The sequence below is a fragment of the Panthera pardus genome, unplaced genomic scaffold (assembly GCF_024362965.1).
Source record: "Panthera pardus isolate Hobbes unplaced genomic scaffold, ASM2436296v1 HiC_scaffold_11, whole genome shotgun sequence".
NCBI lineage: Eukaryota > Metazoa > Chordata > Mammalia > Carnivora > Felidae > Panthera > Panthera pardus.
This window is the reverse complement of record NW_026526666.1, coordinates 28,172,548-28,195,171: the sequence shown is the minus strand read 5'-3', so window position 1 is coordinate 28,195,171 and position 22,624 is coordinate 28,172,548. Positions and strand designations below refer to the sequence as shown.

General features: G+C 37.0%; 1 protein-coding gene and 1 pseudogene across 1 annotated transcript in view; one reads left to right on the top strand and one right to left on the bottom strand.

Annotated features, from left to right (window-relative positions):
- DIPK1A (divergent protein kinase domain 1A) overlaps positions 1 to 22,624 on the bottom strand; it is a 106,315-nt gene that overhangs the window by 68,220 nt on the left and 15,471 nt on the right. The window lies entirely within an intron of this gene.
- LOC109259963 (F-actin-capping protein subunit alpha-2-like) lies at positions 15,323 to 16,213 on the top strand (annotated as a pseudogene).

Below are 22,624 nucleotides of genomic sequence, written 5' to 3'. Positions count from 1 at the left end.
GCACTGCTACGTACATATTATTTTCAGCATACGTGGAACTTTTTTTTATTGCTAAGGTATAAATTTGGTCTCAATAAAATTCAAAGGGTTCAATTCATACAAATAAGCAACTAACAGGGAATCTACAGCCTTAAAGCCACAGGTCAGAAAAGAAGTTTGAAAATCACAGAGTCAAAAGATCTGAAGACACCTCAGCAAAGAACATATACAAATGGCAAATAAATATATGAAAAGATGTTCCACATCATACACTATTAGGAAACTGCAAATTAGAACAATAATGAGATACTACTACGCATTTATTAGACTGGCAAAAATTCAAAACACTGACAATCCCCAAAACTGCTGAGGATGTGGATCAATCAGAACTCTCATATTGCTGACGGGAATGCAAAATGGCACACTCTGAAAAAAACAGTTCAGTAGTTTCTTACAAATGAAACTTACTCTGACTATACAATCCAGCAGTAATGCTCCTTTGTATTTACCCAAATTAACTGAAAACCTTTACATTATATTTATAGCAGCTCTACTCATAGCTGCCAAAATTTGGAAACAACCAAGACTTCCTTCACTTCATGAGTGGATAAATAAAATATTATTTAGCTTTAAAAAGAAAAGAGCTATCAAGCCATGAAGGGCCATGGAGGGACCTTGAATGTGTATCATTAGGTAATCAGTAAAAATCTGATTAATTTCACCTGTATGATATTCTGGGAAAAGGCTAAACTATGGAGACAGTAAAAAGAACACTGGTTACCACAGGTTAGGGGTGGGAGGAATGAATGGATGGAGCACAGAGGATTTTCAAGGCAGTGATACTATTCTATATGATATTGTAATGGTGGATACATATCATTATACATTTGTCCAGCCCCATACAATGTACAACACCAAGAAAGAACTCTACTCTAACATGAACTACAGACTTTGGGTGATAATGAAGTATCAGTGTAGGTTCATCGATTTAACAAATCCCCTATTCTGGTGGGGAGCATTATTAGTAGCAGGGGAGGCTGTGTGTGTGTGGTGTATATAGGAACGTTACTTTCCAATCAATTTTGCTATGGATCTAAAACTGCTATAAAATAAAGTATATTTTTTAAAAAAATAGCCAAACATACTCTCAAGAAGTTAGAAATAAGAACAGAAAAACAACAACAACAAAAACAAGTTCATAGAAGGAAAGGAAGAATAAAGAAACTAATAGAGAATAATCTAAAGATTAACAAAATTAAACTTTGTTCCTTAAAAAAAAAGAAAAAGTTCTGGGGCGCCTGGCAGGCTCAGTCACTAGAGCATGTGACTCTTGATCTCGGGGTTGTGAATTCAAGCTCCACGTTGGGAGTAGAGATTACTTAAAAAGATTTTTTTAAATGTTTATTTATTTATTTTGATAGAGAGAGAGAGAGAGAGAGAGAGAGACAGAGCATGCACATGCACAAGCGGAGGAGGGACAGAGAGAGGGAGAGAGAGAATCCCAAGTGGGTTCCATGCTCATAGCAGAGTGCAACGCAAGGTTCAACCTCATGAACTGTGAGACTATGACCTAAACCAAAATCAAGAGTTGGACACTTAACTGACTGAGCCACCCATGTGCCCCCGCCAAAAGTTTTTTAATTTAAAATAAAAGTTTCAAGAAGAACTAGAAAGCGTGAGTAGTTTCTACACCTAGAAACTGAGGAAGGAAAAAGTATTAAGAAAGCAGGCCTGGTCAACAGTACCCAATGGCATAAAAAGGTAAATAATTATAATGGAAAACTGCCTGATGACTCTGGCAATAAGGAGATCACAGATTACCCTAGCCAAGAACAGTTTAAGTAGAATGGAATGAAGTAGAACTAGTTTCTAAATGGAAAAAAAAAAAAAATCCTGGAGATGTTAACATTAATGCTGATATTATACATTTGCAAGATGTTTCTTTTTTTTTTTAACCTTTGCACAGTGTCTCCCACATAGATGCTCAAAAAAGTATTTGCTGAATTAATTCATTTGGAAGAGAAAGTATTACATGTAAAGGGCTTTAAATGCTTGACAGTATTGAGAACTGAATTAAGAAAGCTTGAGATTTCTAAACAGAGATAGAGCCTAGTAAAGCTGATGCTTAAAGATTGATCTGGATTTGGGTTTACTAGCATGAGAGGGAATACGGAGGGCAGGGAGCCTACTTAGGACGTTGTTGCAGCAATGCAGGACAGCAGAAATGCAGTAAGATGAACAGTGAAATCTGAGAGACATTATAAAAATGAAATTATTAGGATTTGTTAATAAGTGGATATGGAAGTTAGGAGAAAAGGGTGTTAAAGGTCTCTGAAAGACTGGGGCATCTGAGTGGCTCAGTCGGTATAAGCGTCCAACTTCAGCTCAGGTCATGATCTTGTGGTTCGTGAGTTCCAGCCCCATATCAGGCTCTGTGATGATAGCTCGGGGCCTGGAGCCTATGTTAGATTCTGTGTCTTCCTCTCTCTCTGCCCCTCCTCTGCTCACATTTTCTCTCTCTCTCTCTCTCTCTCTCAAAAATAAATAAATATTAAAAAAAATGTTTGAAATAGGTATCTGAAAGATTGAAAAAGTTCATAAAATGAAGAATGAAGATCATTGGTGTCATACAATGACATTTTAACTACAGACGGTTCTCGATGTCGATTGTTCAACTTTACAATGGTGTGAAAGCGACATACATTCAGTAGAAACTGCAATCCAAATTGCGGCTGTTGAGCTTTTCCCAGGCTAGCAATACCCCAGGCTACTAGTCTCTCTTGTGATGCTGGGCAGTGGTAGCCCGAGTTCCCAATTAGCCACCCAAATATGAGGGTAAACAACTGATACTGACATCTATTCTGTACCCATAAAACCAGTGTTTTTCACTTTCAGTACAGTATTCAATAAATTACGTGAGTTGTTCAACACTGTATTATTAAATAGACTTTGTGTCAGATGATTTTGCCCAACCGCAGGCTAATGTAAGTGTTCTGAGCACTTTTAAGGTAAGCCAGGGTAAGCTATGAGGTTAGGTATATTAAATGCACTGTTGACTTACTATGGGTTGATCAGGATGTAATCCTGTTGTTAAGTCAAGTAAGATCTATAAATGCAACTTCAACTAGATTTATTCCTTTAGCCTAAGAAATTGATATTTAATTTTCAGCATTTAAATTTCAGTCACAAACTTTCTCAAACAAATAAATTTTAAATCCAGTTGTTAACTGGGATCTTTATAAATGAATAAAAATCAGTGAAAATTTTATTCAAATACTTTTATCTTTATTTCCATAAGGCAAGATAACAGGATACATTGAAATATCCATGGAAAAAGCCACAAATAAAAGTTTTTTTAAAAAAAAGCAATTTAAATTTAAAGCAATTTATTTTTTTTATTTTTTTTACCATATACTCATCCAGATTTTATTTATTTTTTTTCAATATATGAAGTTTATTGTCAAATTGGTTTCCATACAACACCCAGTGTATTTAAAGCAATTTAAAAAATTAGCATGAGAAAGTTAAATGACAAATTTGCAAGACATTTAATACTATATATGTATGTATGTATGTATGTATATGTATACATATATATATGTATATATATGTGTGTGTGTATATATATATATATATATATATATATACATATATCAGAAGTTTTCAGTATATGTAAACACATACATCACTATACAGTTCAAATTCATCTCCAGAGTCAGCATACATGGTGGAAGGTTTCTCACCTTCCTCATTTCATTTCGTTTTGGCTCACCTCCACCCTCAAAACATCTTGAAACATAGATAGTATGGAAACAAATGAACATAAGCTGTCTCTGAGAGTATTTATAATGAAATAGCTCAGCACTCTTTTTCTTTTTCACTAAACCATGCACTGCACCGCAAAATTAAAACAGACATCTCTAGGGATACAGATTTGCCAAGAGTGTTTCTGGCAAAAATAAAATTTGGCTCTTCTCCAGACTTCTATACATGGACAACAGTGGCTGCTCTACAGATGGAGATTGATTGCTGGCTGGCTGGTCTGTGGTTACTTAGTAGTGTCAAGATAAAGAATATTATGCACAGATCATTTTCATGTCCAAAGACTTCTGACAACAAACCTGCTCTGCCTAACTTCTCACATTCTGCAATAATGAAAGTTATTCCAGAGAGTTACAATTCTAGCCCTCATTTCTTACTGTACAGACAAGCAAACAGAAGACCAGGGAAGGTAAGTCATTTGTCCAAAATCGCACAGCTAGATGGTGACATTACAAAATCCAGGTCTTGAGACTCCCAGTTCAGTAATTTTCAACCTTTCTGTTAGGCCATACCACCTTTCTCTCTCTCTCTCTTTCTCTCTCTCTTTCTTTTTCTTTCTTTCTTTCTTTCTTTCTTTCTTTCTTTCTTTCTTTCATTTTTTTTTTTAATGTTTATTTATTTTTGAGAGAGAGACACAGACTGAGAACAGGGGAGGGGCAAAGGGAGAGGGAGACACAGAATCAGAAGTAGGCTCCAGGCTCTGAGCCGTCAGCACAGAGCCTGATGCGGGTCTCGAACTCATGAACCATAAGATCATGACCTGAGCTGAAGTTGGACGCTTAACCAACTGAGCCACCCAGGTGTCCTGGCCATACTACCTTTCTAAATAATATTTAAAATACCATGTTTATTGTATCTTAAATTCTTTTTATTTAATTTCAAACACTTGAATGTCATAGACTCTTTCTCAATCAATATTTTGCTACAAATGACAATATACTTTTATTTTGTGATCCTGTACATAACAGTTTTTAAAAGGACTGTGTATTTTATTTTATTTTTTTTTATTTTATTAAAAAAAATTTTTTTTTAACATTTATTTATTTTTGAGACAGAGAGAGACAGAGCATGAACAGGGGAGGGGCAGAGAGAGAGGGAGACACAGAATCTGAAACAGGCTCCAGGCTCTGAGCTGTCAGCACAGAGCCCGACGCGGGGCTCAAACTCACGGACCGTGAGATCATGACCTGAGCCGAAGTCGGACGCTTAACCGACCAAGCCACCCAGGCGCCCCAAAAGGACTGTGTATTTTAAGTTCCAGGGTCACCAAAGTAAAATGAGGTTAGAACTGGATTACAAACTATTAAAACACATCTAAGAAATTCTGTATCTTTAACCTTTGAAAGATTCCTTAAGACTAGGAATTAAATCTTAGCTCTGCTACTGACTAGGTGTGTGATCTGAGCCTTGTTTCCCCCTTAGCTATAAAACAAGCATGTTGGATCAGCATTGTTATATTTAGTAATTAATTTATTCCATTATTTAAAATACAAGTCCAGGTAACCTGAGGATAAGATCCTAATCCTTATTATCTTATAACATTCAAATAACAGAGCAAAGAAATAAACACATCAATCTATTCTTGATTAACAAGTTAAAACACAGAAAATATCTCTACTATAAAAAAGCAGTAGATTTGGCTCTGCATAGAGTCAGAGAGAAGGACACTATCTTGAGAAAACTATAGTACACAGTTGAATTTATGGTAATTTAGATCACATCTTTCTGCACTCATTTAACCAAGTAGATAGTTTTGAAAATCCAAGTCTAGTCTTTCTGAAAAGGGAACAAAGAAGAACATAAAAGAAGCTCAGGGTGGCTGTTTAGTCTATCCCTGCCAGAACCCCATAGCAAGTACCATGTACCCATATCAGATATGAAGAACCCTGATCTTTACTGAATGCTGTTCTATATGTTTAACATTATGGATGATTTATGTTTAAGCATTTTAACAGACAGGTCTTTTAGACCTCTTTTTTTTTTTTTTTTTTTTTTTCAATCTACCATTAGTAGAAACAACTTTTACCTCCATTTTTCCACTTGAGAAGATTGTTAGTTCATACAGACTACAGAAGTTCATTACATGCAATTCACTGCTAGCTACCCTAGGGGAGACCAAAAAGTACAAACATAGTCCCTGCAACCACCAGCTTCCAGGAGTTTACAATTGAGTAGGATCATGCAAAGTTTCATAGCCTCTGACTTACACTTTTTTTTTTAAGTTTATTTATTTTGAGAGAGAATGAGGATGCAGCGAAGGGGCAGAGGGAGGAGGAGAGAATCCCAAGCAGGTTCCACGCTGTTATCTCGAGCCCGACATGGGGCTTGAACCATAAGAACTAAACTCAAGAGTCAGAAACTTAACCAACTAAGACACCCAGGTGCCCCTGAGTTACACTTTTAAAATTAAATTCTGACCATTTTTTATGTCCACTTTAATTGCATTTATGTCCTATGTCTATTTACTAACAGACATCAAACACAAAGTTCGTTTATAAGGTGCCAGAAAAAGGGATTAAGGCATCATGAAGAGCTAATCCAATTGATGGTTGTAAAAAGAAGACAAGAGGAAAATGTGAGATTATCAAACTCTATGAGCTGAAACCCCTCCAAGGTCCAGCTCATTCGTCAGACTTAAAATATTTTTGTTTTGATTAAACACTGAAGCTTTATATCCCTTCGAGAGAATAAATCATATCTTGGGGCTGTCTGTATCTCTGGTTCAATTTGCGTAGAGCAATCTTGTAAAAATGGCTGGATCAGAGCAATAAGACTACTGAGTTACAAGTTTTATCAAATTAGTTACCAGGCTAAATTAACTGATCTGAATTTCCGGGCTTTCCCCTCTATTTAACTGGAACAATGTATCTGCCTTGAAAACCTTGCAAGGCTAGTTACCAAAATGAAATAGTGTAAATGAAAGTACTCTATAAACTGTTCTATAAATGTAAGGCAATATTATTACTGAGTTTCTTTTTTCAAACCTTTCATATAAAATCCAAAGCTAGCTATTACCAGGTCAACATCTCACTCCAATAACTTCAACTTCCTTATAGCACATTAACTGGTGACATGAATAATTTGCAAGTATTACTTCACAATTATGGCATATTATACCTCTGTCTAACTCTACCAGACATGACTTTCAGCCTGTGAGAATCTCAATAAAAATCTATACCTGCTTTATTGTGCTAAAGACTAAACACCAAATCAGGAAAGAAAAATAGGTCTTAAAATGCTCCTTTAGTCTCTTTTTAGGCTAGGATTGGAACTCATTCTAACAGTGAATGACCCAACCATCACCAAAATATTCATGCTGCTTTTTGAAAAATCTCAGCAAAGGTCATCTGACTATCCAGTTGGGGGCAAAATGTCTTAACCTTTCATTACACCATTTACAAAGATCGATTCCTGATGGACTACAACTCTAAATGTGAAAGATAAGACAATAAAGCTCAGAGAAAAACATAAAATATCTTTGCGACTTCAGAGTATTTGAAGTGTTTGTATCCTCTTATATAGGACATAAAAAACTCTAACCACAAAAGAAAAAACTGATAAATTTTATTACAATAAGAATTTATGTTCATCAAGAGACACCATTAATAGAGCAAATGACAACCCACAAAAGAAGAAGATATAGCAATAATATACCTGAAAAATGACTCATAAAGATTTTACATAGAGAATTTTTGTGAATCAGTAAGAAAAATATAGACCACACAACAGAGATGTGAACAAAGACTTGAACATGTGTGACTTTACAAGAGGCTATCCAAATGGCAAATAAATGTGAAAAGATATCCAACTTTACTAGTCATCAGGGAAATGCAAATTATATGATTCTACACACATCAGAACATCTAAAGTGAAGATGTACAATACCAAGTATTGATGAAGATATGCACACAGCAATGTATGGAACACACAATCTTTTGGAAAACTGATTACTTGTTAAAACTGAATGTAGGCATATCTATGACCTAGCAATTCCAATTCAAAATAAATGCTTACATATGTTCACCAAAAGACAGGTAACTAAAATGTCCACAGCTTCCAGATTTGTAATAGCTAAAAACTGGAAGCAAACCAAACATCAATGAACAATGCAATGGATAAATAAATAAGCTGGAGTATGCTCACACATAGAATACTACACAGCAATAAGAGTGAATATATAAAATTACCTGTGACAATATGGATGAATCTCACAAATAAAATGTCAAGCAAAAGAAGTCAGTTTTTATATATTTAAAAATAAAACAAAACAGTAACAGGCAAAACTAATCTTTTCCATTAGAAGTCAGAATAGTGTGGGGCGCCTCGATGGCTCAGTCAATTTAAGTGGCCAACTTTGGCTCGGGTCATGATCTCATGGTTCACAAATTGAGCGCTGCGTCTGGCTCTGTGCTGACAGCTCAGAGCCTGGAGCTGCTTCGGATTCTGTGTCTCCCTCTCTCTCTGCCCCTCCCCCACTCCCCCCAGTCTTGTCTCTGTCTCTCTAAAAAATAAACACTGAAAAAAAATTTTTTTTTAAATTTTTTTTTTTAACGTTTATTTATTTTTGAGACAGAGAGAGACAGAGCATGAACGGGGGAGGGTCAGAGAGAGAGAGGGAGACACAGAATCTGAAGCAGGCTCCAGGCTCTGAGCTGTCAGCACAGAGCCCGACGCGGGGCTCGAACTCACGAACCGCGAGATCATGACCTGAGCCGAAGTTGGACACTTAACCGACTGAGTCACCCAGGCGCCCCTGAAAAAAAATTTTGATAAAAAAAAGGGATGCCTGGGTGGCTCAGTCAGTTAAGTGTCTGACTTCAGCTCAGGTCATGATCTCACAGTTCATGAGTTCGAGCTCCGCGTCAGGCTCTGTGCTGACAGCTCGGAGCCTGGAGCCTGCTTCAGGTTCTGTGTCTCCCTCTTTCTGCCCCTCCTCCACTTGTTCTCTCTCTCTCTCTCTCTCTCTCTCTCTCTCTAAAAAATAAATAAACATTAGAAGTCAGGATAGTGGTTACCACTGCAGGGGGTGGAGGTGACAGAAAGAGAACATACAGGAGGTTTTTAGAGTGCTGGCAAGGTTCTATATCTTGATCAAATATGCACTTCTCCTTATGTATTTATACTTCAATAAAAAGTAATGAAGCAGTACTTTTTCTTGCTATTTTGCATTGAGGTTCTGACTTTTCACATTAAAAATCTGCTGCTCTTGAATAAATGCCAAAATCCACTGTAAGGAACAGCCAAACTGATCTTAAGCTAATAGCAGATTAACTTTTAGCAAACTCAGAGCTTCACAGAATTAGAGATCTAGTATTAACAGTCTAGGTTAGGGAATTTGCCCTTTTCTGATATGAAAAAATTAAAAAGATGATAGAAAACAATGATTTTCTGGGGAGTCTGGGGGGCTCAGTCGATTAAGTGTCTGACTCTTGATTTCAGCTGAAGTCATGATTCGTGTATACACGGTTTGTGTAATAGAGCTCCATGTTCTGCACTGCTAGGGCGGAGCCTGCTTAGGATTCTCTCTCTCCCTCTCTCTCTGCCCCTCCCCTGTGTGCACTATTGCTCACTCTCTCAAAATAAATAAATAAACATTAAAAGAAAGAAAAAAATGATTTTCTTAACGCTCTCCTTATCGTTGTTCTTATTATGAGCTAAACAAAGAGCAAAGTGCACTGCATACATTATTTCATCTCATTCTCCTAACTCCATGAAATAACTATCATCTTCACAATTGTACAGTTAAGGAAAATTAGGCTGAGTATGCTGTCCAAAGGGAAATATCACAAACATGGTAGAGCCAGGACCTGGATCCTGGCGTGTCTGACTCTCAAGCTGATGCTCTTAACCACTGTTTTATCCCTGCCTTGTTGTCATATTGGGGGCTTTACAGCATGGGGTGATGATAATCTTCTTTGTCTTTTGTCTAATCACTTTAGAAGGCTATATATGAGCAGACCATCCTCCCACACCCCACCACCTCCCTTCCCCATTTTTTAAATAAAGATTCATAGAGGAACTGGACTGTTAAGGAGTAAAAGCTGGGTGTTAAGATAGAAAGCCCATGCCACCAGAAGATGTACAATAAAAAGGTTTGACAGCTTTTTAAAAAGTTTTTTAATTCCTAAGTTAACATGTAAGGTTATATTAGTTTCAGGTGTACAATATAGTGATTCAACATTTCCATACATCACCCAATGCTCATCACAAGTGCACTCCTCAATCTCCATCACCTATTTAACCCATCCCCCTTCCAACCTCCCCTCTGGTAGTCATCAGTTTATTCTCTATAGTTAAGAGTCTCTTTCTTGGTTTGTTTCTCTTTCTCTCTCTCTTTTGTTCCTTTGCTTGTTTGTTTTGTTTCTTAAATTCCATATATGAGTGAAATCATAGGGGATTTGTCTTTCTCTAACTTATTTCGCTTAGCATTATACTAACTCCATCCATGTCATTGCACATGGCAAGATTTTATTCTTTTTATGGCTGAGTAATATTCCATTGTATATATGTACCACATCTTCTTTATCCATTCATCAGTTGATGGGCATTTGGGCTCTTTCCATAATTTGGCTATTGTTGATAATGCTGCTATAAATATCAGATGCATGTATCCCTTTGAATTAGTGTTTTTTTTTTATTTTTTGGGTAAATGCTCGGTAGTGCAATTGCTGGATCATAGGGTAGCTCTACTTTTAACTGTTTTCTACAGTGGCTGTGCCAGTTTGTATTTCCACCAACAGTGCAAAAGTGTTCCTTTTTCTCCACATCTTTACCAATACCTGTTGTTTCTTGTGTTTCTTATTTTGACCATTCTAACAGGTGTGGGGTGATACCTTATTGTTGTTTTGATTTGCATTTCTCTGGTAAGTGATAATGAGCATCTCTGCATGTGTCTGTTGGCCATCTCTTTATCCTCTTTATAGAAATGTCTTCTTTGTAGAAATGTCTGTTCGTGTCTTCTGCCCATTTTTTTAATTGAATTATTTATTCTTTTGGTGTTGAGTTGTATACATTCTTTATATATTTTGGATACTAACCTTTTATCAGGTATGTCATTGCAAATATGTTCTCCCATTCATAATTTGCCTTTTAGCTTTGTCGATTGTTTCCTGCTCCATGCAGAAGCTTTGTATTTTGATGTAGTCCCAATAGTTCAAATTTGTTTTTGTCTTCCTTCCTCAGGGGGCCAATCTAGAAAAAGTTGCTATGGCCAACATCAGAGAAATTACTGCCTGTGCCCTCTTCTAGGATTTTTATGGCTTTAGCTCTCACACTTAGGTCTTTCATCCATTTTGAACTTATTTTTGTGTATAGGTTTAAAAAAAGTGGTCCAACATGCACCCCCATGTTTATAGCAGCACTATCAACAATAGCCAAAGTATGGAAAGAGCCCAAATGTCCATCGACGATGAATGCATAAAGAGATGTGGTATATACATACAATGGAGTATTACTCGGCAATCAAAAAGAATGAAATATTGCCATTTGCAACTACATGGATGGAACTGGAGGGTATTATGCTAAGTGAAATTAGTCAAAGAAAGACAAATGTCATATGACTTCACTCATATGAAGACTTTAAGAGACAAAACAGATGAACATAAAGGAAGGGAAACAAAAATAATATAAAAACAGGCAAGGGGACAAAACAGAAGAGACTCATAAATATGGAGAACAAACTGAGGGTTACTGGAGGGGTTGTGGGAGGGGGAATAGGTTAAATGGCTAAGGGGCACTAAGGAATCTACTCCTGAAATCATTGTTACACTATATGCTAACTAATTTGGATGCAAATTTTAAAAAATAAAAAATAAAACAAGTTAAAAAAAAGGGGTCCAGTTTCATTCTTTTGCATGTTGCTGTCCAGTTTTCCCAGCACCATTTGTTGAAGAGACACTTTTTCCCACTGGCTATTCTTCCCTGTTGTGTCGAATATTAATTGACCTTATAATTGTGGGTTTATTTCTGGGTTTTCTATTCTGCTCCATTGATATACATGTCTATTTTTGTACCAGTACCAGAGAATGTTATTATTTTCAAAAGTTATGCTGACAAGTATTGATTATTTAATATGAATGCTAGTAAAGCTTTAATAAAGTTTAGGTTGGCAGAAGAAACACAATTGACCAGGCTATTGATCTTTTACTTAGCTTCTGATCTTTAATCAGATACTTCTCTCTGTTCAGAAAAGTATTACTTAGCAGATGCCTTCCCAAGTTCCAGATATGGTACCTAAGAGGAAATAAGCACTTTCACTCATTCTTCTTTGGAAAACCCTAAACTTAAAAAGTAACTGTCAGTTTGCGTCAAACGTCCATTTCAGGGTTAAAAATCACACCTTGACCTGAGGGTAGTTCCATCATCTTTCATTTATAACGAATTTCAAAGTTTACTTTCAAACCAGTCAACATGAAGCTAATTTAAAACTTAAATGCCATTCTTTATAATAGAAGTAAAAGCATACTTGCTAGTATTATAGAACTTTATACTTAAGGAGTATGTTAGAGTTTTTCACATGGAGTCATAATCTTTTTTTTTTTTTAATGTTTATTTATATTTGAGACAGAGAGAGAGAGAGAGAGACAGAACATGAACAGGGGAGGGGCAGAGAGAGAGGGAGACACAGAATCCAAAGCAGCCTCCAGGCTCTGAGCTGTCAGGACAGAGCCCAACGCAGGGCTTGAACTCAAGGACCGTGAGATCATGACCTGAGCTAAAGTCAGCCACCCAACTGACTGAGCTACCCAGGCACCCCTACACGGAGTCATAATCCTAAATCATGAACCAGGGCAACTCCCACTTTAACCTCTCCCAACACCTAGAGATGAAGCAGCCTCCTAATGATGCTATAATCCTCACCACTTCTCTATGGAGGCAACTTGACATGCGAATCTAAGCTATACCCACCCCCTAAGATGAAGGGCATCCCTTCATGTCCCTAGACATACACTTACTACTTGCCTCTTGAAAGTGTTTATAGATACAGGAAGACAAAAATCACATGCAGCTCTCCTTAGTAAATACAGATAGTATTGATTTATATCTACATCATGTATATTTTGTCTAGGCTCTTTTCTCAAGTAAAAATGTAAATTGTTTTCTTATTCAAAGTTCTACAAAAATATTAAGGGAATCTTTTCACATTAGGTAACATAAGTATGCCATTTTTTTAAATTGAAAGTGAAAAACAAAATTTGTGTGACTTTGTAGCTTGTTAAAGCATTTGTTTATTATCACACAAAATAATGACATTTTCTATATTCAGTATGACATGACAGCATTTTAAAATAACTGGTATATGAATGCTGAGAAATCTTTATATGATAGATATATTAACATCTCTCAATAAGAAAAAAATACATTGATTTCTCCAAGACAGTCATAAACATATGCCACAAGAAATAGTTTGAAAGGAGAAACTGACAATGTCACTGGTCTGATTTCAAAAAGTTCTTGAAATAGGCAAGTGCACAACATAAATGGCCATAATGTGTTTTAAAAAGTAATTCATAACTTTATAATTTGGGGATATCATAACATTTTATGAGGAAGCTAAAGCATTCCTCTTTTGTTACTGAAAATACCGTTATAAGAGAGGCAAGAAAAAACTCTCTTATCAACGATCATTATCATCTCACCGGTAAATGAAGAAAAGTAAGGCCAAGAAAAAGGAGCTTGATACAAGGCAAATCACATGCCTGAAATCTCATGATAAAGCATATTACTCATCTTAATATCACATAACATTAGAATTCTTTCTACTTTTATTTAAGTTCAAAACCACTTCAATAAAAATGCTTGCTATATAAGCATTTATAACCCAAAACTATCATTTGATATGGTTAATTTCTATCATCTTTGGGGAGGGAAATCTACATAACATAATGACTTTTAAATTTATTTGGTAGATCTAGCTATGGGCCACTTTTATATTGATCTGACTTAATGGGATCTATTTTAGGTTAACTAATCCTCAGAGATACAAATTCCTTAATAAAGCAGTCAGAAGTATTTTTAAATATTAACCAAAACATTCATAAATCATGTCAAGTAATGCATTAGCAAGACCAAAATACCTCACTTTCTGCTTCTATTTGCAGCTTTCAAAGCATACCTCTCTGCTTTCCCACCTTCCCAAATGCCCTCTTGTACTCCATGATACCCCTTTCCTTCATATTCCACTCTTCTATCAACTAGAAAAATGATCACATGTAATTTACATATATCAAATGACTGAAGTTAATTTACACTATAACACTGGCTAATCCCAAAGTACTGGTATAACACCCTACTTAAGACTGGGACATCACCAAGCATAAAGATTTTCTTTTTCAGGGATAGAAAAAGGAAGTCTGAAATCATGCATTATCTAAAGGTAAACCTTATGTAGACCTATTAGGGTAATTGCTGGGGGTGGAGGGGAATATCCCTTGTTACTCTGTCCTCCCTAACATAGACTGCTAAAAACCCAACCATCCTCTGCCTCCCTTTCCTTTTCTTTGCTTGCCTGTTTAGAACACAGCAGCTGAACACACTTATACTGACTTAAAACATAGGCATTAAAGGCCAATGACAGCATCTAAACACAGTACCACACTTCTTCCTCCCAGGTTAACATTCAGCGACCTCTGGCAATTAAGAATTTGATTTCTTTTAAAATACACTTTTGTGGGGTGCCTAAGTGGCTTGGTGATTAAGCGTCCAACTGTTGATCTCAGCTCAGGTCTTGATTTTGGTGTTGTGAGTTCAAGTCCTGTGCTGGGCTCTGTGCTGGGTGTGGCCCCACTTAAAGCAACAAAATAATAAATAGATAGATAGATTAATTTAAAAAGTACACTTTCAGAATGTAGCCCCTTCATCAATGGGGGTAATGTGTCATTGAAATCTCACTTTTTTATCTGCAGACCCCCAAGAAAATTTTGAAAGCTATACATCCCTTGGCACATCCTTAAATTGATACTTAAAATCTTTCACCGTAAGTTTAAGTAGTTGCAAAGGAGTAACTTCTAACATATTGTAAATATTGTAAATATTAAAAGTTTATTTATATATTTTTGAGGTGGGGTAGACAGAGAGGGAGAGAGAATCCCAAGCAGGTTCTGGGCTATCAGCACAGAGCCCAACACAGGGCTGAACTCAGAAACCGTGAAATAATGACTTGAGCCAAAGTCAAGAGTTGTACACTTAACAAACTGAGCCACCCAAATGCCCCTCACACAAATTATTTCTAACGTATTTTATGTTTGAAAGTTTTTTACTGGACAGTGTTATATTTTTCCTCAACAAAAATCTGCCTATGAATTAAAAATAAACTTCTCTTTATTTTCTGTAATAAAAGACTTCAAGTATTAAAACAATTTCTTCTGGCTTGAGTTTTCTTTACAATTATTATTACTAACCAATCAATTAAAATATAAATATACTGCAAAATTTTATTTTAAAGATTCTTAAACATAATAACACTTTATTAAAGAGATGGGTGTGAGGGGAAGTCAGGTGGTCGCTGGCACCACGCCCACCACAGTATGTCACCAGAAGGAAAATGGCAGATCTGGAGAAGCAGTTGTCTAATGAGGAGAAGGTATGTACAGCAGCAAAATTCATTATTCATGCCCCTCCTGGAGAATTTAATGAGGTGTTTAATGATGTTCGGTTACTGCCTAACAGTGATAATTTTTTCAGGGAAAGGACAACTCATGCATTTGCACAGTTTATAACTTGGACCAGTTTACTCCAGTAAAAATTGAAGGTTATGAAGATCAGGAATTGATAACAGAACATGGCAACTTGGGAAATGGAAAGTTTTTGGATCCCGAAACCAGAATCTGTTTCAAATTTGATCACTTAAGAAAGGAAACAACTGATCCAAGACCATATGAAGCAGAAAATGCAGTTGAGTCATAGAGAACTTCAGTAGAAACTGCTCTTCGAGTTTATGTGAAAGAACATTATCCAAATGGGGTCTGCACTGTATATGGTAAAAAACAACAACAACAACAACAAAACTAGATGGATAGCAAATCATTATTGCATTAATAGAAAGCCATCAGTTCCAAGCAAAAAGTTTTGGAATGGTCATTGGAGGTCAGATTGGAAATTTACCATCACTCCTTCAACCACTCAAGTGGTTGGCATCTTGAAAACTCAGGTTCATTATTATGAAGATGGTAATGTTCAGTTAGTGAGTCATAAATATATACAAGATTCCCTAACGGTGTCTAATGAAGTGCAAATAGCAAAAGAATTGATAAAAACTGTAGAAGCTGCAGAAAATGAATACCAGACTGCCATCAGTGAGAATTATCAGACAGTACTTTCAAACTTTACATAGTCAGTTGCCAGTTACATGCACTGAGATTGACTGGAACAAGACCTTAGCTACAGGATTGGCAAAAAGATGCAGAACGCATAAGATGAACATTGCATGATTGGATCACTTTAGTGTCTTTGAGTTTTAAAAAAATCATTGCAGGGGTGCCTGGGTGGCTCAGACGGTTGGGCATCTGTCTCCAGTTCAGGTCATGATCTCACAGTTCGAGAGTTTGACCCCCGCATCAGGCCCTGTGCTGACAGCTCGGAGCCTGGAGCCTGCTTCAATCCCTGTGTCTCCTTCTCTCTCTGCCCCTCCCCAAGTTGTGCTCTGTCTCTCTATGTCTCTCAAAAAATAAATAAATATAAAAAAAAATTTTTTTTTTAAATCATTGCAAAAGTATTCAGAACTGTCAAGCTACCCGATCAAATAGGCTGCTGCCATTTAAAATCGCTGTAATTAGTTTGGTTAGAGCACAGAGCTTACCTAATGAACCATTATTTTTCATTTCTTTTGTTCAAAGAGGATTGAAAATCAGTTTAGTTTAAGTGTTTTTTACTTTCTGTTATATTTCTTACAATTATGAGATGCTTCCTCTAGATTCGTGTTAAAGGTTTTTGAAGTGTTTCAAAAATATTTTACTTATCTTAACCCTAAAATTGTTGTCTTTTGGTTTATGAAGTGAATAACTTTTGATATTTGCCCAGTTCTTTTTAATGGGGTCAACATGGACATTCTAGTTTAATGTGGTTGATGGATTTAACCATATAGACTGCTAAAGAAATTATCTACCTTTTCCCCTTCACTTCCTCCATTTATGTAAGATTGAGATTAGAGGGAAGCATTTTCTTTTTTTTTTTTTCTTGAGGGAAAGCATTTTCTACATCAATTATGTTTGAACCTTTCAAGAAGGTCATTTAGCTAGCTTAGTGTTTAACTAAACTTTGTTTTTTATTTTTTTTAAGTTTATTTATTTATTTTGAGAGAGAGAGAGGGAGAGAATGCATGTGCACAAACTGTGAGGGGCAGAAAGAAAAGGAAACGGAGAATCCCAAGCAGGCTCCCTGTTGTCAGCACAGAGCCCTACAGTCACAGAGCTTGATCCCACATACCTTCAGATCACGACCTAAGCCAATATCAAGAGTCAGACGCTTAACCAACTGAGCCATCCAGGTACCCGTAAGTAAACTTTTTAAAAACAAGGCCAATGTCTAATGATTTTTTGAGATTCTGAAATTAAATGAGAATACTTACTTCAGGGGGGCTTGGGTGGCTCAGTCGGTTAAGCGTTGGACTCTTGGTTTTGGCTCAGGTCATGATCTCACGGTTCATGTGTTTGAGCCCCGCATCAGGCTCTGTGCTGATAGCGTGGAGCCTGCTTGGGATTCTCTCTCTCCCTTTCTCTTCATCCCTCCCCTGCTCTCTCTTTCAAGATAAATAAATAAAATTTAAAAAATTTTTAAAAAGAGAATACTTATTTCAGAAATGCATTTAATGCTTTTTTTCTTGTGGCAGTTACACAAATTAGCTTGAATTCCATATGTCCCTGAGTTATTTTTACCATAAAGCCATAAATGTATTATAACAAGGGAAATCATAATATATATAATCCTGAACTCATAAAAAAATAAATGAATAAGAGGAGCCTGGGTAGCTCAGTTGGTTGAGCGTCTGGCTTAGGCTCAGGTCATGATCTTGTGGTCAGCGGGGTTTGAGCCCTGCGTCAGGCTCTGTGCGTCAAGCTTGGAGCCTGGAGCCTGCTTCAGATTCTGTGTCTCCCTCTCTCCCTCTCAAAAATAAACATTAAGAAAATTTTTAAAAATAAATGAATAAAATAAAAAATAAAAAGAGATATGGGTGAGATTTTTCTTCTTCAATTCATTCACGTTTCCATGTAGTGACTATTATTTTATTGCCAGGATAAAATAGGGCTCAGCACCAATTCTATCCCTACTTTAGTTTTCATAATGTTAAATGGTGAGGAACCTGCTTCACATAAATGAGGGAGAAGAATGGACGTCTTGTTAGAGCAATTATTTCTCAATGCTTCAAACTTTTTTGAACAATGTAAAAAAAATATAACAGTAACCTACTATCAAAAATATACTTAATAGTCTATTAGTTAATTAGCAAACCAATTAGGCTCTCTCTCAGTTTTGTGAGAACAAAAAAATTGGAAATTATTTGAATTGCAAAAGAAACTATTATCCATCGTTACTTGAGACAGTGTTACTTAATCATCCACTATCTTCGCACAGATACCAGTATTCTCCATTGCCCTTTGGTGTCCTGGTGTTTTTACATCCGGGGACCTTTGTGAGATATGAACTAGAGCAATATGCCTTTCTTTTGTAATCATGTGAGAAGGGCAACAGTGAAAGAGAAGTGGGAGAACAGACCCCACACCTCCATCAGAAGCACATTCCTCGGGAAGAATAATGTTAGGAAAAGTATGTGGGGAATGTAAAGACCTACAAATGGCTCCCTTAAACCAGGACCCACACTCCTTGAAAAGCTATCCCATTTAAAGATTTATCTCATTTAAAGATAAAAGTGAAGGGCTCCTGGGTGGCTGACTTCAGCTTAGGTCATGATCTCGCAGTCCGTGAGTTCGAGCCCCACGTCAGGCTTTGTGCTGACAGCTCAGAGCCTGGAGGCTGCTTCGGATTCTGTGTCTCCCTCTCTCTCTGTTCCTCCCCCACTCACACTCTGTCTCTCTCTCAAAAATAAATAAACATTAAAAAAATTGTTTTTTAAAAGATAAAAGTGAATGTGCATCTGCAGCCCACAGTACCAGCACCAGCACAGGGACTCCATGGAAGTGAGCAGTACATGATTTTTGATGAGAGAAAACTGCAAGAGCAAAATGATAAGCACCAAAAATAGCAACACGATATATCAAAGGAAGAACCCCACCTAAAAGCTAAGAATCAGACTGAAGCAAATTAAGTTGTTGCTTAAAGCATAATAATTAAAGCCTTTAAATTTACCAAACCATTCTGCTATTACAGAATAAAAAGGCTTGTTTATCCCTTCTTCTCTGTCCTAGGGGAATAAATTATCTCATGAGTCTTTTACTTCACCAAAGTGCTATTTAAAAGCTGATGAAATGTTTAAGCAATTGATTACATTAAGAAAAAAGTCTTTACAGGACAGAGGTACGATCAAAACCAAAGGGTAGGTAACACTGATTAAGAGGAAAGGATATGCTCTCTGACAGTAATGCCAAGGTCACAGTTTTTGCCTGCCTGTCTCCTGCTCTTTAGTTAGATCTCAGATTATTATCCCTTCCACAAGAAGGTTCTCCAACCAGCTGGCCAAATAGATGTCCTGATACTCATTATCACATAACCTATTTCAATTATTGCATTGTACACATAGCTGCCCAATGTTTTTGTTGCTTATTTTTTAAAATGCATTTATTATTTATTCATCAGTGCCAAAACAACTCCAAAAACTCCCAAAAGCAACATGTGAATTCTATGAGAGCAGAGATCTATCATGTCACTGCTGCAAGTTCAGTGCTTACCTGGTACCGAGCACATAATAACCTTGCTGATGATAGCCTATAGAAATCAGGCACAATGGGAATGCAAGCTGGTGCAGCTACTCTGGAACACAGTATGGAGGTTCCTCAAAAAGCTAAAAATAGAACTACCCTACGACCCAGCAATTGCACTACTAGGCATTTATCCACGGGATACAGGTGTGTCGTTTCGAAAGGACACATGCACCCCCATGTTTACAGCAGCAATATCAACAGTAGCCAAAGTATGGAAAGAGCCCAAATGTCCATCGATGGATGAATGGATGAAGAAGATGTGGTGTGTGTGTGTGTGTGTGTGTATATATATATATATATATATATACACACACACACACACACATACACACACAATGTAGTATTACTCAGCAATCAAAAAGAATGAAATCTTGCCATTTGCAACTATGTGGATGAATTGGAGGGTATTATGCTAAGTGAAATCAGTCAGTCAAAGAAAGACAAAAATCATATGACCCATATGAGGACTTTAATAGACAAAACAGATGAACTAAGGGAAGGGAAACAAAAATAATATAAAAACAGGCAGGGGGACAAAACAGGAGAGACTCATAAATATGGAGAACAAACTGAGGGTTACTGGAGGGGTTGTGGGAGGGAGGATGAGCTAAATGGGTAAGGGGCACTAAGGAATCTACTCCTGAAATCATTGTTGCACTATATGCTAACTAATTGGGATGTAAAATTTAAAAAACAAAAAGTAAAATTTTAAAAAAAAGAAAAAGAAATCAGACACAAAATTGATGATAATTCTAAGACTCTAATCTTTGAGTAGTTTTTTCTCTTTTTTACTAAAGTAAACTGTTGATATTATATAAGATTTTCTGAAAAATTGTGTCATTGTATCTTTATTCCTCTGAAGTTATTTACCTTAATTCTCTTGTCTTTATTGAAATAATTTATAAATTATGTAATGCTTAAATAGACATTGCAGCCATTAAGACAAACAGGTTAGGTAAATATTCATAAGACAGATAGTTTAAAATTCACATCGGGGAGTGGGGTGGGAGGGAGGGGAAAGTGTGTGATGGGCATTGAGGAGGGCACCTGTTGGGATGAGCAATGGGTGTTGTATGGAAACCAATTTGACAATAAATTTCAAAAAATAAATAAATGAAAATTTAAAAAAAGGAAAATAAATAAAATAAAATAAAATTCACATCAGGATTTTCAGTTCAAGATGGTAGATTAAGGATGTGTGTTTACTACTTACAGCTTACAAAACCACACTCAAATAAGGGAGAACAAAACGAAAGAAAAGTTAAGGGGTTCACCAGTGGATGAAAGATACAACAAAATTTCTAGAATTCAAAAAGCAGATGGAATTGTGTTGATGCATGAGACAGCCAGAGAAAACCATAGCCCACAAGGCAACCTAAGAAGAGCTGGAAGCCAAAATGCTTGTTGGAATGCTAGGAGGAATCTAGAGAGCCAATCTGCCCTGGAACACCTGATGGCTCTGGGCTCTAGGCCAGCAGGTACAAGGGAGGAGAGAAGGGAGAAGTGGGGCTAAAGACAGTGGGAATAATTGAAGGTCTGTACTTGGAACTGTGCTGGTTGGCATCCGCATCTACTTCCACCACCCCCACACAGATCACAGGCATCCTGGCATTAATCCTCAGTTGAAAAGCCAGATAATTGAAAGAACAAATGACCTGGGGAAAGTAAAGGCATCTAGGGGGAGTGTGCCCACAGTAGAGCACTCCTCCAGCACAAGGTCAGGGTCTGAGCACAGGCCTAGAGCAAGCAGGCCAGTCAAGGCATCTTGCCCTACACTGAGGGCTCAGTCAGCCATCCACACAGGTGATAGGTCTAGGGGGAAAAGAGACCAACTTTTAAAATGGCATAGAAGGGGTGCCTGGGTCGCTCAGTTGGTTGAGCATCCGACTTTGGCTCAGGTCATGATCTCACAGTTTGTGGGTTTGAGACCCACATCAGGCTCCGTACTGACAGCCTGGAGCTCAGAGCCTGGAGCCTGCTTTGGATTCTGTGTCTCCTTCTCTCTCTGCCCCTTCTCTGCTCATGCTTTGTCTCTCTCTGTCTCTCAAAAATAAATGTTAAAAAAAATTTTTTAAATAAAAAAATGGAAAATAAAATGGCACAGAAAATAGGGGTGCCTGGGTGGCTCAGTTGGTTAAGCCTCTGACTTCAGTTCAGGTCATGATCTTGCAGTTTGTGAGTTCAAGTCCTGAGTTGGGCTCTGTGCTGACAGCTCAGAGCCTGGAGCCTGAAGCCTGCTTCAGATTCTGTATCTCCATCTCGCTCTCTGCCCCTCCCCCACTTGTGCTCTGTCTCTGTCTCTCTCTCAAAAATAAACATTAAAAAAAATAATAAAATGGCACAGAAAATCCATTTCAGTTCCTCAGTCCTTCTTTCTTAAAATATGAATAGACAACCAAGGATTACCAGGCACATGGGGAAATCCAGCAGCATGAGAAAGAACTGAGAAAAACACATAAAGAATAGGAAACCACAAAAAAGGAACAAATAACTTGGAAGAACTCTTTTGAATTTAGTTTAAAATTCTTAGAATTTTTTTATTTTTTTACTGTTTATTTATTTTTGAGAGAGAGAGAGAGAGCAAGGAAGGGGCAGAGAGAGAGGGAGACAGAGAATCCGAAGCAGGCTCCGCCCTGACAGGCTGACAGCAGCAAGCCCGATGTGGGGTTTGAACTCATGAACCACGAGTTCACAACCTGAACTGAAGTCAGACGCTCGACTGACTGAGCTACCCAGGCACCCCTAAAATTCTTAGTATTTAAAGAGTGATTAGAAAATGAAAGCAAATCAACAGATGATCTAGAAAGCAAAATTGAGAAACACAGAATGAGAGTATATGGATAAAAATATGGAAATAATAGAGAAACTATAAGAGACATAAACAGTCAATCTAAGAGGTACAACATTTGACTAATAAGAGCCCCAAAAAGAGGGAACAGAAAAAAGAGAGG